Genomic DNA, 14848 nt, shown 5'->3' with positions numbered 1-14848 from the left:
GGCACGCCAATGATTCTGGGCTCAGCTCACCACGTTTGAGATATTGAATGTCGATATGTGGGCTCGCATGTTTCTTGATGGGTCAATATATGTTGGGCCATTGTAACCCGCACAGACAAGATTACAAGAGCAACTTTCATGGCATCGAATGTGGGCTCACATGTTTCTTGTTGGGTCAACATCTGTTGGGCCACTGTAACCCACACATCAAGATTACAAGAGCAACTTTCATGGAATCAAACATCACGGTGACAGTGTATTCGTGTCTAAAAATATTTTTTTTCTACTGTTACAGTTGCGACATCAAACTCTAACATGAAAAACTACCGCACATTGTAAAGCATGTATGAAATAGTGTTAGAAAGATTGCATTATGGACCAACTCGCTAATGCAAGTGGGTCTCATATGCAATATTGGCGCCCGCCTCTGTTAGGAGAGGTGGTCAGCAATGTGATCAAGTTTGGAACGGAAATCTGAATTTGACAGAGTGAAATTACCGGGTGAGGGGGTGAAAGCGAAGAGAAGAAGAAAGTACTACAAAAGAAGCAGTCAAGAAGACCGAAAAAAAGCTCAAAGAACATAGTTTATACAATGCAGGCGGACAAGTCAAAGGCTCAAGCCTAATGGTTGACACTACAAACTCTAGATATATTGTTAATACAAGCACTGCGATGCAATTATTAGTTACTAATACATGCATACCAATTCTAATATTCTATGGTAGAGGGCATTTTTCTTTGAGGTAATGGATTGAATGAGCACTTGCATTCTCTTTGCATTGTTTTCCTCATTCTCCCGCAGGGCATTGCTCTCGATTCCCATAGGCCAACGCCAAGACTGGACAGGATTTATAACCATCTTCTCTAATGCAACAATGAAGTACCTGACATGATTAATGCAACATCCATGACCATGATACCCTACTATTTCTACTACCTGAGGTTCTTGTACAGTAATTCTAATTCAAATCCAAATGCCAAAATGAAAAACCTTGTCATGCCCATGCAACTTGAAGATAAATTAAGTTACATATGGAAGACAAAGGAAATTAAAAAATCTGACAACTTTTTGGATCAAAAGTACTGGAAGAAGGTATTCACATCCTCGTGTTTATGTGCTGTTTTAGTGGATCCATTGTTCTTCTAAGTTCCCATCATCCTTAAGAATGGGAACGCAGAAGAATAATGGATACACTAAAACAGAACGCAAACACGATGTTATGAATGTCTATGTCCAGTACTTTTGATTCAAAGAGTCGTTAGCTTTTTGAATTACTTTGTCTTCCATATACAACTTCATTCATCTTCAGGTTGCATGGCATGACGGAGTTTTCCATTTACTCATTCTCCTGTAGGAACTTGCTATTGATTCCCGTAGACAAACACCAAAATCGAACAAGATTTATAACAATCTTCTCCAGTACAACAACATTCTTCATCAAGTACTTGACTTGCTTAATGCAAAATTTGCGACCATTATACACTGCTATTTGTACTAGCTTGAGGTTCTAACGGGGCCACTGGGAAGATTTCTCTATTTTTGCTATCTCCACATTGGATCCGATAACCAACTGCACCAAGGAAAACAGTTTAACAAAACTCAAAACCATTGGTAAAAGAATTCTTACCAAGGAAAACAGTTCAACAAAACTCAAAACTATTGGTGAAAGAATTGAGAGAATATACAAATGCACGTGCATACATACAAATATCAAGTTTTACATTCTAATGTCTCGATAACAAATGCATACATACCCCAAAACAAGTTTATACAAAGTATGAAAGAAGCTAATCGAGCTGTAGTCGCAATCAACCACTAATTCCAAATGCTTCAGATTTGATAGTATGGGAAATTTATAATTCTGATGGTAAACGCAAACAAAACAATACAACAACGAGACAAGAAAACTGGCGCATCATAATGGCATGACATGAGATCAGCTGAAGGCACCCCTTATCAATTCAGCAAGAACGCCAAACTTATATAGAAGGATACCTCAACCAACGATGACTAAAGGAAACAATGTTGGCATAAAATCTCAATCTTTTTTATATTTCAATGCGATCTAGGGACCAACAACTCTTAGGGTGTGTTTGTTTGACCGGATTAGAGGGGACTGGACTAAACTAGACTAATTGCTAATGTAGTCTCATGTTTGGTTTGCACAAGGATTAGGTTTAATGGGATTAAACCGGACACGCTCCGACTAAGTTCTTCGTTAGAAAGGCTTAGTGAGACCCCCCAATTAGCAGGGGACTGCTAAGTCCATTCGCGTCCCTTCCTCATCGCATCCTTATCCAGCCATCCTTCTCGCGTCTTTGTCCATGTTTGCTCGACCAACCTCGCCGGACCACCCCACCGATGACGACGATCGTCGACGAGATGTACAAATTCTCGGCTCCACACTTCTTTGGGTTTAGTCTGAGCTACATAAAAGATGAGAACAACGACAATAGGCGCAAGGCTGAGTTTGAGCTCTCCACCGCCGGCAGCAGGGCCATTCACATCGATTTGAGAAGGGGATGGGGGTGGGTTATCAGAGAAGAGAGGTTTGGAGGAGGAGACGATGGTGGGGTCGAAGGAACAAGAACAAATTTGGTTGACTGAGATCTACAATTGAAAATGGAGGCTCGCGGCTGGAGGTTTGATTCGCAGATGGAAGCTTGATTTGCTTACCCTTCGTGTGAAATATATTGCCAATGCGTGGCTTTTGAGAAATTGAGGCTGTAAATCTTTGGTTTTTAATAGAGAACATGAATTTTTGGGGTAGATTATGAGTTAATTTGCCAATTCTTCCTCTGGGTATTATGCATTTAGAATTTGATTGTAGGTTAGTTGAAATTGAAGTTGGTTGAAATTGATTGAAATTTTGGTAGAATTTGGGAACTAGAAATTTTAGTTGAAATTGAAGTTGGTAGAATTTGGGAACTGAGAAATTTTGGTTGAAATTGAAGTTGAAGCAAATAACATGGATATTTTTTTATATATCACCGGTTGTTTTTTCCCTTTTTTTAAATTATTTTGTTTTTTAGTCCGACATTGCACCAAACGCTTCACTAAGTTAGGCCCCGTTTGGGATTGAGGTGATTTTAAAAAAAGCCACTGTGAAAAAAAGCTGAGGGCCATTTTTGTGTTTGGTAAACTGAAAAAAAATGGCTTATTTTGGAAGCTGCTGTGAGAATAAGCTGAAAATCAAAGGAAAAGCTGAAGCTGCTATTTGCTGCTTTGAAAAAAAGCCAGTTTTTTCAAAGCACACGGAGCTACAGTGCTCCTTTAATGAAAAGACACACTATCATCCTGTTTTTTTTTTCAAAAGCACTTTCACAAAAAAGTTTACCAAACACTCTACTGGCTTTATTTCACAGCCGCTTATTCTCACAGCACAGCCGCTTATTCTCACAGCAGCTTTTTTTCAAAGCACAGCAATACCAAACCAGCCCTTAGTCCAGCTTAGGGGTGGTTTGGGAGTAAGGTGGTTAAAAAAAAAGCACCCATGAAAAAAAGCTGTGAGGGTTTTAGGTGTTTGGTAAACTGAAAAAAAAATGGCTTATTTTGAAAGCTGCTGTGAGAATAAGCTGAAATCAAAGGAAAAAGCTGAAGCTGCTATTTGCAGCTTTGGAAAACTGGCTTTTTTTCAAAGTACACGGAGCTACAGTGCTCCTTTAATGAAAAGACTCGCTATCAGACTGCTTTTTTTTTTCAAAAGCGCTTTTACAAAAAAGTTTACTAAACACTCTGCTGATTTATTTCACAGCCGCTTATTCTCACAGCACAGCCGCTTATTTTCACAGCAGTTTTTTTTCAAAGCACAGCAATACCAAACCATCCCTTAGTCTAGTCTAAGCCAGGTAGCTTAGTCCCTGAAGCCAGTCCAGTCCAAGACAGTCCGGTGCAACAAACGCACCCTTAAACTCACTAAATCTTGGGCAAAACTCAGGGATAATCATTCAAGAACTGGTAAAAACGAGGAGCATTGAGGGCCTTGAAACCAAAATTGTTTATGGTTTTTGGGGAAATGTACAGTTAGTACCTTAGTGTTTAAAAAATTGCCTTAGGTGCTGAGCGGTGAGGTGCCCTCCTAATTGGGTGCTAAACAGTGGACAAAAGCGGGGAGTTGTTAGGCGCCCGCCTAAGTGCTCCTAGGCTGTAGTGCTAGGCTGTTCTCCCCGTCGCCTTCCACATCCGATCGCACCGAATCACCGCAGATTCGTCGATGAAATCTGACGAGGGAGTGAAAGAGAGAGGGGGATTGTGCAGAGAGGAATGGAGGGAGAAAGAGATGATCTGACGCAGACAGGGAGATCGAAGAGAGTGTACGATGAGATTTGAGAGAGACGTAGGGGTGGGTGTGGCTCGTGGTTGATAGGGTTTTTTTTATTTTATATATATATTAAAAGCTTTTAACATTTTCTTTTGACAATTATATCAGCCAAACTTCATTTTTCTTGAAAAAAATAAGGCCCAATAATAAATTAAAATTAATGGTTTTAAAAAAAAGAGTTTTAACGAAAAACCCGCGGTACTATTCACTTTAACAAAAAATTATATTTTTACACTAAAAAGTCAAACATGGTACTATTCACTTTACCTTTTATTTTGTCTTTATCGTTAAAACTCAAAGTTTTCAAGTCTTTTTCATTAGTTTTCCTTTAAAAAAAACCCTAAAAGTTTACACAATGTCCATATTTTGTAATAAATATTTATTTTTGTATGTTATGCATTTTTTTTTAAATTTTATTTAATTTTAAGTATAAGCATGCACTTATTTGTATGTTATATAACAAATTTGTTTTAAAAATACAAATCCACTTAAGCGCTAGACGAAGTTCATCGTTCGACTAGTGCCTAAAGTCTTTTAGAACCATAATTACCTAAGAAAGCAATTGATGGTGCTAGAAACTTCAACTCAAGTTGTTTGTACCTAAAATGTGCACGTTATACTTATTTGGGTTTAAACCCAAATTATGGCATTTTGGGGGATTATTGTGCAATTGTGCTAAAATGTCCTCAAAGTGGCACATGTGGGACACTTTGAATCGGTGGAGGAATTGTGCCAATTGTATTATTTAATCAGCTCCATTGTGTGTTTTCCCTTTGAAAAGTGGAAGACACCTCCGCATGCAGATTAACTTTAGCATAAAAGAAGTGAATTGTTTTTCCTTTCTTTCGGTGGAACCACCAACCTGCTTCTTTTAATACTCTCATGTGTAAGTCAACCATACTGATTATTCAAATATGAGTATGAATATGAAGTTTTAATCACAGAGTTTTGTGTTTATGATTAGAACCGTTCATACAATGAATCATACTGTAAAGATCATCTCTGCACAAAATAAATTAAAAATAAAGTCATTTAGTCAATCTATTGTAGCAAATACATAGACGGTTTGTAATGCTTTTACTAATATTGTTCATTTGTCATTTAAGAACTATGATCATGTTCTGTGTATTGGGTTGTCGTTTTTTTCAATTTTAATTGGTGTTTCAATTGGGTTTTTTGTGTGTTTAGGGTTGGTTTTCTAGGTTTGAATGTATTGCCCTTCTGGATTTTTTTTTTCTTTCAGATTTTGGAAGTCTGAGTTTTTGGTTTTTGGGTTGTTCTTGATTCCAGAAGTCCTGGGATTGTTGCATTTAGGTTGTTTGTTTAGGATGCATTTTTTAATCATCTGTTCGTGTGTACGAGTGCAAGGTATTCACTTTACTGAGGTTTTGAGATATTGCATGCGATTAAGTCCAATTTCACAAAGACAAAAAGAACGTGAATTGAGTTGTTCATTCAAATTTGTTTGAATCTAACAAAACCAAATCTTGTTTCGGCATGAATAAATCGAACAAAGTTTTATGTGTGCTGGTGTTTGAATCCGATTTTACGCTATCGGCCTGTTGCGTTAAAACCATTAGATGGCTCTGAGACTAAACTGATTTTTTCTTGATATTACTATTAATTTTAATTATGGTAATTATCTTAAGAGAGATTTTTTGAGTCTAAGGATATCGGATGAAATGGGATTAACATGGTGCGAGAGTTGTGGAAGTTTACAAAGTCATGCCTTTTTGCTTGGATAATGGATTGAGCTAGTCTATCTGATTTGAAAAGCATGCATCACATGGAGATTAGGTTGAATCACAATTGAATTGGGTGGTTTGTGATTATCCATTTGAGTTAATAAAAGTGTATGGAGCATGCATGCAACGTTTTGGCAGAAAAGCCCACGTGGCCTAGAGTTACGTTTAAGATTCAATATATGTCATCAAGCAAGCACGTGGCCTCATCATATATTTTGGTTCAGGATAAAGGTGAAATCCATGCATGCCGAAATCAATGCATGGATTGGATAGAGATCATGATGTGGTGGCGGAATAAATGGAACCACTGAATATCCTTGGCAGGATGCTATGAATCTAGACAAATATATTGCATGGTGATGACGCAATTGGGTTGAGTCTTCGAAAAGGTTATATTGGAAGGTCAGGATGGAAAATATGGGGTCAAGTTTTGATTGATGTGATAAGTGTGTGGTCGTCGGCAACAAATAGAGACTCAGAGTCATAGTGCAATTGGAATTGGTTTCCACGACTTAGGTATGCATATATCTATAAATACCAAGCTACAACAACGGGAAGAGTACCTGCAATTCAACATACAACTGCCCTGCGCAAACTCTTTTAACAACTTTGAGATTTTTATTTTCTTTTCGCTGACACATCTTCCGTTGGTATCAACAGCACTGTGGAAGCAACCGGTGATATCTTAAGTCGGCATAGATAGCTCTGTCATCGTAGAATCAGTCGGTCTCGCAGTATCTTCCGTTGGCATCAACAGCACTGCGGCGAGGACGGTTGGTTACCTATCCAAGTCTCGGTCGAAAAGGATTTTCGGATCCTTATTGATTAAGGTCATCTCATTAGCCTCCTCGGCGAAGTGAGGTGTTACAGTATATCGAGCTCGGCGCATTGCACGCCGAGTTATTTTATGATTGGATACTCCCAAATGGGATTTAGAGTTCGGCATTCGGACGGCCGAACCACGTTCACTATTAAAACTTATATTTGCTTTGAGTATTTGTGCCCTTACACTTTGGTGTCGATTTGGCGTGAGTTTACTCTGACGAATAACATCACTGTGACTGAATCCAACGACGACGACTCGTGAACTTCGTAAGAATAGTAACCTTGTCTTTAGGTTCGTGAACCCAAAAGGCCGAGACGCGTTCCTTCCTCGGTCGCAATCGCAAGACGCAGGAGTCAGCCGCGCACCCAACGCAACATCAACAAATTTACTCCTCGGCCGAGCTCAGCCGACGAGTTGGCACGCCCCGCATTCACCGAAGGACGTAGTTAGCTTGTAGATTACTCGGCTTGCGCGCCACGTAGGTTTGGTAGTTTATAGGGTCAACAGCTGGCTAGTGAGAGTGGATCAAAGTCAAAAGGGTCATGGATGCTGCCATCGAAAAGGAAAAAAAGAGAAGAGGAAATTGTGATATGAGTAACTTTCATGGCATCCAACACTACGGTAACAGTGTATTTGTGTCATAGAAATATTTTTCTTCTCTACTATTAATGTTGCACTATAAAAAACTCTAATGTGAAACCTACCGCAGAATGCAAAGCATGTATAAAACAGTGTTAGAAAGACACCATTATGGACCAACTCTAATGTAAGTGGATTTATTGCTCTCGATTCCCATAGGCCAACACCAAAACCGGACAGGATTTATAACGATACGTTCTTCATCAAGTACCTAACATGCTTAACGCAACATTTATGACCATGATACCTTGCTCTTTGAGGTTCTGATGGGGGCACTGAGAAAGTAAAAACCTCGTCATGCATTTGATATTCATAAGTGCCTTATATTACATCTGTTGTCTAGTAATTGTGATTCAAATCCACAGGCTAGACTGGAAAACTCTGTCTTGCCCATGCAATCTGAAGATAAATTAAGTTGCATATGGAAGACAAAGGAAATTCAAAAACCTGACACACATGAACACATGCAACATATATCGATTTCCAGTATTGTTTCTTTAAACCATGAATGACAATGCCCCAAATTAATCATGAATGCACTAATTAACTCTTAGATTTCCCTAACTTCATTGAATTGAATGGACAACGCATCGCAACCAAATTATTCTTCTCAAGTTCCCTATATGAACAGCATGATAGAGATACATTCAAAGATCATTAAGTTTCATGGAAATCATAAGCATTGACAAGGCTATTGTAATTATGAACTGCATGATACTCCAACCAAGAATTTACTTAACACGATTGTGATTAGCAATCTCCACTACTTTTAATTATAAGTTCCTAACGATTATGTGAAAGTCCCTTATAACTTAGCATTAGATTCATGTTTGCAAACTAAGTATGTATCCTTAATCAACACACAAGAATAAGTTATCAATCAAATAGATAAGTAAATCACATTCATGTTTTAGGAAACAATAACTGAAAGGAATCAATTCATATTAAGCATATGTCCATGGCTTTGAATTCACCTCTAACTAAGAAAAACTTAGTTACATATGTTCATAGCAATTGAAAAACAAACTGAAATAAACATTGAAACTAAAACGAGGGAAGAAAGAACTCTTAGAACTCCAATGGTTGCAGGTGGCTTGTGCACAAGGTCCTTGCTCCAATGGAAGGCACGACAAGACTCATTCTTCTCCAAAGGGTGCGGCAAAGGTGTATAATGGTGTAGAATGCGGCTGAGAGGGTTTATGGGTGATATGGAGGGTGGTGAATTGTGGTGGTGGATGGATATAGGTGAGTTATAGTGAAGGGGGATTCTCTCTTCCCAATGAAGATGCTGCAATGGTTATTTATAGGGAAATGATGGACTTAACTTTGCAAAGGTAAGAGATTTGTTTAACTCAAGTCTCTCAGGGTTGTAGCGTTAATTTGAGTTCCTTCCTTCAAGCATGTTACAAAAACTGATTTTTTTTTCTTTATGATTACACGTGAATTCGTAAACGACAACTACAACTAAGCATAAACCAATTAGCATGTCAAACTTCCATCAATGTTTGTAACTTTCTTTAACAATCATGCAATTAAAAATCAAATCCTCATCCTTGTATTGGAAGGTGCCCTAAGACACAAACAAACACACAAAAACAACTCTTTTTGGGTTTTTCAAAACATTTTTTTTTTCTTTTCAAATTTTTGTATTTTTCTTTTAAAACACATTAAAACATTTCAAAACATACTAAAAACACTTCAAAACAGTGAGTAACAACTTAGCTTCATGTGGTAGATGATCTTTGGCTTCGGTAATGAATAAATCGGCACGTATTTTATCATGCTTGTTGACTTTCCACAGCTTTGATCTTGAACTGGATTGGAGTTCTAAGCAAGGAAGATGAGAGTTCCTTGGTGGTGGTGATTTGATGGCATTGTACGGCGAGGCTTTGCTTTTTGGCGACGATGCCGTCAAAATGTTGTTGAAACTTCTCAAGCTCTTGGATTCGACTCAGACTCCTTCTGCTGGGTTATATGATTGTGCAGGAAAGGGTGTCATGCTATCGTGATCTGTTACAGCTCACCATGCTGCATTCAAGGTGTCATGCTATCGTGATCTGTTACAGCTCACCATGCTACATTCTTCTCTGCTTGTTTCTTTTGTACGACAGGCAAGCACGAGGTAAAGATGATGGTCTGTTTCTTTGTTCAATATTTCCAAGTACCGACCGATTGCTTTTTTTCTCCTTGTCCCGCAGGTAAGAGCAAGGGTAAAGGAAAAGCATGCCATGAGATATATTTGCCTTCGATTCTGATGATATGAGGTACTTTTGCTTTTGATGACTTGTTTGCAGATGTACTCCAGGGGATGAGGAACGCTGAGTAACTCGAGAGGCTTCGTTGGGAATGCATTCTCGGAGATGAAGAAAGGTTGAGTAAGTTGCCTTGCTATGGAGGGCGAATGTTGACATTTATAGGAATTTCTTCATAACCGGTAGATGTACTATTCTTTTACTCTTGTCAACAACCGTTGGGTCATTGAACAGTAAGATTCACGCATTTCAACTTTGTTAGAAATCTTTGACAAAGTTACCCGTAATTTCCACAATGCTGAGGTTGCGTGTGAAAGGTGCTGACAAGTCTGGAAAAGTCGATCTTTTGAAATTTAGATATCGGCCTGTGGTTTCTGAACATGCCCGACTTTTTAGAAACGATCACCCTTTTGATTTCTGAGCAGGTGCCTCTTCGATTTCTGAGCATGCACCTTTTTTATTTTTATAGAGGCACGCATTACGTTCCAAAGCACACTTGAATTGCCGTCTGTAGAAGCATCATTCTTGCACTTCTGAGATCTTGATTTGTCCGACCTCTTTTTTTCTTCAACACCTTCGGAAATGCCTTGCCTATCTGACCGTCGTCTTGACTTGAATGTCGGGGAAGATATTGACATGTCTTCTCCAGACAACATTTGGCATCCGTCCTTCTTATCCCCCAATGGTCATCTTATAGTTGGGGATTCCGTGATGAAGAACGATACAACCGCTACGATAGTTGCTAGAAATCTTCTCACTCCAAGAGACAGTAGGATGTTTTCCAAGCGGTCCGACGAGCTGGCTGTTCAGGACTCTCTGGCCTTCAGCGTCCAATGTGCAGACTCAGTATCAAACATGGGTCAACGCCTTCTTGCTCGATCTCGTCAGGTTGAGTCTTTGATGGCTGAGGTGGCTAGTCTTCGGTAAGATATCAGAGGGCTCAAGCACGAGAATAAAGAGTTGCACATGCTCGCAACTATGAAGAAAAAGCTTGACCAGCTGCAGGAGTCCGAAGTTCGGATTTAGAGTGATCATAAAAGGTTTGTGGCGTTACTCCAGAGGCAACTTTTGCCTTCGCCATCTGGATTTTCACCAAGTGTTGAGGCTCCGGAAAATCAACCTCTGGAGCTTCGTCTTTCTGCAGCTCCGTCGAGTGCTGAGGCACCACCTGACCAATGAATGCTCCCTCCTATTTGTTTGCACATTCTTGTAATAATTTTTTTTTTTTACTTATTTTATTTTCTACCCAATGTTCATTTCCGACGAAAATCAATGTAAAAACAACTTGTTTACCCCCCTACACTTAAACCAAACATTATCCTCAATGTTTCAAACATAGATTCACACATAAGCAAACAAACAACTAATGAACTAAGCATGGCAAGATAAATGCAGTAAAGAGAAGAGTTTAGGAACGCAAATCTGATTGTGGAGCAATTCCTAGGTCTTCCTTATTTGAATACATGAGTTGCCTCCCAAGAAGCGCTTGCTTTAACATCTTGTAGCCGGACGAATACCTCCTCTTAAACTTGATTAGACCCCACGGCATGAGGGGTGTTTCCTCCATCACATGCTCCTCAAATTGCCCTTGATTTGGCTCTATGAATGGAAGAGGATTATGATCCTTCCTGATTGTAACATTTAGCTTTCTAAAGTCAATGTAAATGCTCCCACCATTGTGGATTAGATTGGGGACCTGCATTAAAGAAGGTAACAACCTATTAGTTGAAATGGGAATTGGAATTGGACTAGATGACTCACCAATGTGTTGTAATGAAGTGGCAGCATTGTCAACAGATTCTCCAATGGTGCTCTCGACCAGATTGTGCATTTTGAGGTTAGTGGCGTGTTCTTTGTGCTCTACTCCAATTCCCTCTTCTTTGGTGGTTCGAAATTCATCATTCTTAATGGGTGCTGAATTTTCCTGCCCTACATCTTTAATTACATCAATGGCAAAACAAGAACGAACATCATTAGGATTCTCAATAGATTCAGGAATTTTAAAGTTAATCATATCGCCACCAAATGTCATTGTTAACGCTCCATTAGCCACATCAATCTTGGTTTGAACTGTTTTCATGAAAGGTCGTCCAAGTAAAATTGACGATGGTGGAGAGTGGACTGAATCCTCCATGTCAAGCACATATAAATCTGCAAGAAAAATCAAGTGGTCTACCTGCACCAAAACATCTTCCAAAACCCCTTTCGGGTAGGCATTATATCGATTGGCTAATTGAATAATAACACCATCATTTTTAAGCTCTCATAAATTCATAGAATGTATAAACAGAATATGGCATGACATTAATTGATGCACCCAAATCTAGCATAGCATAGCATGACATTAATTTTTATGTGCTTGACATGGAGGATTCAGCCCATTCTTCACCATCGTCAATCTTATTTGGACGACCTTTCATGAAAACAGCTCAAACCAAGATTGATGTGGCCAATGGAGCGTTAACAATGGCGTTTGGTGGCGATATGATTAACTTTAAAATTCCTAAATCTATTGAGAATCCAAATGATGTTCGTTCTTGCTTTGTCATTGATGTACTTAAAGATGTAGGGCAAGAAAATTCAACACCCATTAAGAATGATGAATTTCGAACCACCAAAGAAAAGGGAATTGGAGTGAAGCACAAAGAACACGCCACTTACCTCAAAATGCACAATCTGGCCGAGAGCACCATTGGAGAATCTATTGACAATGCTGCCACTTCATTGCAACACATTGGTGAGTTATCTAGTCCAATTCCAATTCTCATTTTAACTAATAGGTAGTTACCTTCTTTAATGCAGGTCCCCAATCGGTGGGAGCATTTACATTGACTTTAGAAAGCTAAATGCCACAATCAGGAAGGATCACTATCCTCTTCCATTCATATAGCCAAATCAGGGGCAATTCGAGGAGCATGTGATGGAGGAAACACCCCCGATGCCATAGGGTCTAATCAAGTTTAAGAGGAGGTCTTCTTTCGGCTACAAGACGTTAAAGCAAGCGTTTCTTAGGAGGCAACTCATATATTCAAATAAGGAAGACCTAGGAATCACTCCACAATCAGATTTGCGTTCCTAAACCCTTCTCTTTACTACATTTATCTTGACATGCTTAGTTCATTAGTTGTTTGTTTGCTTATGTGTGAATCTATGTTTGAAATATTAAGGACAATATTTGGTTTAAGTGTGGGGGGTAAACAAGTTGGTTTTACATTGATTTTCGTCGGAAATGAACATTGGGTAGAAAAGAAAATAAGTAAAAAAAAATTATTACAAGAATGTGCAAACAAATAGGAATGAGCCTTCATTGATCAGGTGGTGCCTCAGCACTTGACGGAGCTCCAGAAAGACAAAGAGCTAGAGTTTGATTTCTGGAACCTCAACATTTGGTGAAAATCCAGATGGCGAAGGCAAAAGTTGCCTCTGGAATAACGCTACAAACCTTTGATGATCACTCGAAATCCGAACTTCGAACTCTTGCAGCTGGTCAAACCTTCTCTTCATACTTGTTGAGTAACTAATTGCGAGCATGTGCAACTTTTTATTCTCGTGCTTGAGCCTTCTGATATCTTGCCGAAGACTAGCCACCTCAGCCATCAGAGACTCAACCTGACGAGATCGTGCAAGAAGGCGTTGGCCCATGTTTGATACTGAGCCTGCACGTTGTACGCTGAAGGCCAGAGAGTCCTGAACAACCAGCTTGTCGGACCGCTTTGAAAGCATCCTACTGTCTTTTGGAGTGAGAAGATTTCTAGCAACCACCGTAGCGGTTGTATCATTCTTTATCACAAAGTCCTCAACTGTAAGAGGACCATTGGGGGATAAGAATGACGGATGCCAAATGTTGTCTAGAAAAGACATGTCAATATCTTCCCCAACATTCAGGTCAAGATGACGGTCAGATAGGCAAGACATTTCCAAAGGTGTTGAAGAAAAAGAAGAGGTCAGACAAATCAAGATCTCAGAAGTGCAAGAATAGAGCTTCTACAGACGGCAATTCAAGTGTGCTTTGGAACGTAATGTGTGCCTCTATAAAAATCAGAAATCGAAAAGGCGTCTGCTCAGAAATCGAAGGGGCGATCCTTTCTAAAAAGTCGGGCATACTCAGAAACCACTGGCCGATATCCAAATTTCAAAAGATCGACTTTTCCAGACTTATCAGCACCTTTCACACGCAACCTCAGCTTTGCAAAAATTACGGGCAATTTTGTCAAAGACTTCTAACAAAGTTGAAAGCGCGTGAATCTTACTGTTCAATCACCCAACGGTTGCCGACAAGAGTAAAAGAATAGTACATCTCCCGGTTATGAAGAAATTCTTATAAATGTCAACCTTCGCCCTCCATAGCAAGGCAGACTTACTCAACCTTGTTTCATCTCCGAGAATGCATTCCCAACGAAGCTTCTCGAGTTACTCAGTGTTCTTCATCCCCTGGAGTACCTCTGCAAACAAGTCATCAAGAGCAAAAGTACCTTATATCATCAGAGTCGAAGGCAAAGATATCTCATGACATGCTTTTTCTTTACCCTTGCTCTTGCCTGTGAGACAAGGAGAAAGAAAACAATCGGTCGGCACTTGGAAAGATTGAACAAAGAAACAGACCATCACCTCTACCTCGTGCCTGCCTGCCGTACAGAAGCCACAAGCAGAGAATAATGCAGCATGGTGAGCTGTAACAGATCATTATAGCATGACACCCTTTCCTGGACAATCATATAACATAACAGAAGGAGTCTGAGTTGAATCCAAGAGCTCGAGAAGTTTCAACAACATATTGACGACACCGTCGCCAAAAAGCAAAGCCTCGTCGTACAATGCCATCAAATCACCAGCACCAAGGAACTCTCATCTTCCTTGCTCAGAACTCCAATCCAGTTCAAGATCAAAGCTGTGAAAAGTAACAAGGAACTCTCATCTTCCTTGTTACTCATTGTTTTGAAGTGTTTTTAGTGTGTTTTGAAGAAGTGTTTTTAATTTGTTTTGAAGTGTTTTAATGTGTTTTAAAAGAAAATTACGAAAATTTGAAAGAAAAAAAAATGTTTTGAAAAACCCAAAAAGAGTTGT

Source organism: Malus sylvestris, chromosome 15 (assembly GCF_916048215.2).
Source record: "Malus sylvestris chromosome 15, drMalSylv7.2, whole genome shotgun sequence".
Lineage (NCBI taxonomy): Eukaryota > Viridiplantae > Streptophyta > Magnoliopsida > Rosales > Rosaceae > Malus > Malus sylvestris.
The sequence above is the reverse complement of the archived record's forward strand: the minus strand, read 5'-3'. Positions refer to the sequence as shown.